Below are 4,025 nucleotides of genomic sequence, written 5' to 3'. Positions count from 1 at the left end.
GGCCAACCGCGAAGGCATCTTCATTGTTCACCTTCCTCCACCGGTTTCGCTCACAACCCCTCTGCTAACTAACGGCCTAACATCAGCCAGCATGCTCACACTAGTTCTTTTCCATCTGCACATAATGCGCAGGGCTCTCCCAGCCTTCAGGATTTATGTCGCTATGTGGAATCTGTTTGATGCTCAATACAGTTACATTCTAGCTGTCATAGATGAACCAACTGCTCCATTCTCTTATGCTCAAGCCCATGTCATTTCCACCGATGATTTTGTTGTTAACGATTGATTCGTTTCATGGTCAATAGATCATTAACAGCGGAGCCACGAACCACATCACCTCTTCTCCTTCTTGTTTAATGAATACATCTACCTCTAGTTTGCCGCCTGTGTCTTTGCTGAGTGGAGCTAAGGCTTCAATCAAGATGACAGGTACTTTTCATTTCAATTACTCCATTGATTTGAAAAATGGTTTTATGTGTTCTTAATTTTAAAGTTGATCTTTGAACGGTTGGTAAGCTTACAGATGGGCTCTACTGTTTCGTGACCATTTTTTTTAGGAAAACTGATGAAAAGGGTTTGAAAACTTTGAGCTTTAACGATAAAGACAAAATAAAGGGTAAAATGAATAGTACCAAGATTGACTTTTTAGTGTAAAAATGTGGTTTTTCGTTAAAGTGAACAGTACCGAGAACTTTTCGTTAAAGTTCTATTTTTTTTTTCTTCTTAGTGTGTTTTGCAGGACTTAGTTTCGAAGGCGATGATTGGTGTGAGAAAGCGACGTGGTGACTTTTACTACCTTGTGACCCTTGCATCTTCCATCCGAACCAGTCGACCTCTCTGCAACATCATCACCATTTCATCCTCTCTTTGGCATCACCATCTAGAACACCCTTCTTCCGCCTGCCTGCAAGTCTTAGCTCCTAGTTTTCTTAATTGTTCTTTGGATTCTAGTCATGTTTGTGATATTTGTCCATTGGCGAAACAAACTCAACAACCTTTCAATTTAAGTTCTACCTCAAGAACTTTCCCTTTTCTATTTGGGGTCCAAATCTTAACCCTTCTCTTATCGGAGCTCATTACTTTTTAACTACTGTAGAGAAACGTTTTAAAGAGTAAGAGTGTTTAGGGAATTTTGGGATTTTTGCCAAAGTGTTGGAATGACTTTTTGGTGAGAATAGGTGCCTATTTATAGGGTTAAGCTTACCCATTTTTCCCCTTGGTGTGGCCGGCCTTGATGGTTTTTGTGGTTATGATTTTGGCTTAATTAGCCAATTTATTGGCTAATTAAGTATGAAAGAAGTAAATGGGAGGTTATAAAATTATTTATTTGTATAAATGGGATAGTAAAATGAGGAAAAGTAAAAAAGACTAAGAAGAATGTGAGGTAGCCGGCCACTACCTATTTTTAGGGTGAATGGGATATATTTTGTGATTAATTGGGTAATTTAATTGATGTTTAATGGATTAATTGGGTAATTAATCCATTAATTAACCAATTAACATTATTTTGTAGGTTACCTTGCAAAACGGGATTTGATGAGATGGACTTTGAATTGGTTGCCTCTTTTGGAGCATTTTTATTTTGTTGAAAGATGATTCTCCGCTACTCGCGCGTAGGAATCCCAATGTGCCTCAAGGGTATTCTTGTCCTTTTTTATCCAAAGATCCACGTGTCGCCTTATGATTATTTTTGGCTCCACAATGTTGTTGAGCGCAAACATAGGCACCTTCTCAAAACTGCTCAAGCCCTTTGTTTTCAATCTCATCTTCTTCTCAAATTTGGGGTGAATGTGTTCCCACCGCTGCATATAGCATCGATCGCCTACGTGCTCGCCTTCTCTATGTCTCCTCCTTCTAGTCTTCGGTGACAAGGATGAACCTTATGTGTCACCTCAACAAATCACGTTATGGTCTCAAGCAAGCTTCTCGACAATGGTTTGCCAAATTTTACGATGCCGTTCTTTTTGTTGGATTTAAACAATTCAAAGTTAACTATTCTTACAATCTTATCTTGTTTTGATTTTATTTATTATCCTTCATCCAAAAGTAACATTTTCGTTTTTCCTTCAAGGCCTTGCTCATTTATATATGGATATATTGTGATTACAGGCAATGGCATGGCTGCTATTGATTCCTTAAAATCTTTTCTCTGTAACCGTTTTCAAATTAAGGATCTAGGTTATTTGAAGTGTTTTCTGAGTATTGAGGTCTCTTTATTCAAAAGTGGCAGGATCTAGGTGATTTGAAGTGTTTTCTGAGTATTGTCAAGGTTATGGTTTTCTAGGAGCACGGCATGTTGCTTCCTATGGAAGATACAAAACTATGCGATAAAGGGGAACTTCTCAATATCCAGAAACGTATCGGCTTCTAGTAGGAAGGTTAGTTTATCTCACAACAATCCATCCATATATTACCTACCCTTTACATGTTCTAAGCCGTTTCATGCATGAGCAACGGATCCCTCGTATGGATGTCGCACTTCGTGTTGTTTGTTACTTAAAGTCCACTCCAGGTCAAGACTTATTATTTCGTTCTGACAATCAAATGCAGTTAACAACTTATTGTGATTCTAATAGGCAGGTTGTCCTATTACTCGTTGCTCAATTACTAGCTACTATGTGTTTTGAGTGAAATTCCTTGATTACATGACGAATAAAAAGACATAAAACTCTCTCTCTCTCTCTCTCTCTCTCTCTCTCTCTCTCTCTCTCTCTCTCTCTCTCTCTCTCTCTCTCTCTCTCTCTCTCTCTCTTATGGTGAAGCAGAATATAGGGTTGTGGTTGGTGCTTGTTGTGAGGTAATTTAGTTACGTTTTCTATTGGAGGATTTGTGCATTCCTTTTTAATTGATTCATTTCCTTCATTTTATGATAATCAAGCGGCATTGTTTACTAGGCCATCCTGTTTTCCATGAGTGAACTTACCATATTGAGATTGAATGTCATTTTATACGTGATAGGGTTGATGGCACGATAGCTACTAGACATGTTCGTACAACATAGCTACTAGCAGACTTGTTTATGAAGCCACTCGGAAATAAGAAGTTTTCAACTATGCTACACAAGTTGCATCCATTCTCCAACTTGAAAGGAAGTGTTAAACAAATATGATAAATTAGTTAGAATTAAATTATAATTGCAATTGTACTCCTGACTTGTAGAAGAAATTCTTGGTGTACAAAGAATGTAATTGTATATATTGAATTCAGGTATCAATGAAAGGATTACTCTAGCCAAATATAATTTTCTGCACAAATCTCTGGCAGAATCTTTTTCTTAGACGGAATTATCATTAGACGGCTGAACATATAATAAGTAGTGGATGCACTTTACTACTTTTAAGATCATAATTCAGTGCATTTGCCTTTCTCAAGCCAGAAGAACGTGCATCAGCCAACCCAGGTGGAATAAACATAAATCAAGGAGCAAAATCCATGGCATCACTGATATAAATTCCTAATATTACCAAACATAAGTCAGGTCTGGCACTTTCCAGGAACCACAAGCGATATCAAGTGCCGACTGGCTAGGGTTGGTTAAAAGGGCAAAATTAACGAACGATAAGGATGAATGGATGAAAGCATCATAGCAATATTGGCAGTGTTGGGCGTGACAGTGTTGGGTTCACCACTTTTCATTATGTTCCCCACTAAATCCTCTGCGCGTGGGCACTCAACACACTGAAAGAAATTAGACTTTCAAAGAAGAAATGGCAACTCCAATTTGGAGAAATGGAATTTTTAAGGTGAAAGTGGGAAACTTTTTCACCGTGTAGGGTTTTGATTCAAGGTGAAGAATGATGATAAGAAAGATTTAGGAAGGAGGTTCTACTCTAAACCATAGCCCTCAACAATGACTTCTATGCATGGATACCAAATTTGTTTAAGAAGTCTATAGCACAAGGATGAAAAATATCTTAGTGGGGAAGGTGAGGATCATATGAAATGAATGTGGCACTCACAACTATCACATAATCCATCTGCTTTATTGCAGCCTTCCCTTGATTTTCTTTTTGTACTAGTAACCA

At 38.0% G+C, this 4,025-nt stretch overlaps 1 long non-coding RNA gene across 1 annotated transcript; it reads left to right on the top strand.

Annotated features, from left to right (window-relative positions):
* Positions 1 to 1,809: 1,809 nt before the first annotated feature.
* Positions 1,810 to 3,254, top strand: LOC126587987 (uncharacterized). The gene is made up of 3 exons (XR_007611291.1): positions 1,810 to 1,935; positions 2,225 to 2,378; positions 2,959 to 3,254. It is a non-coding gene; the product is annotated as an uncharacterized LOC126587987 (long non-coding RNA).
* Positions 3,255 to 4,025: the final 771 nt, after the last annotated feature.

Source organism: Malus sylvestris, chromosome 10, assembly GCF_916048215.2.
Source record: "Malus sylvestris chromosome 10, drMalSylv7.2, whole genome shotgun sequence".
In the NCBI taxonomy this organism is placed as follows: domain Eukaryota; kingdom Viridiplantae; phylum Streptophyta; class Magnoliopsida; order Rosales; family Rosaceae; genus Malus; species Malus sylvestris.
This window is presented reverse-complemented; position numbering and strand designations above follow the sequence as displayed.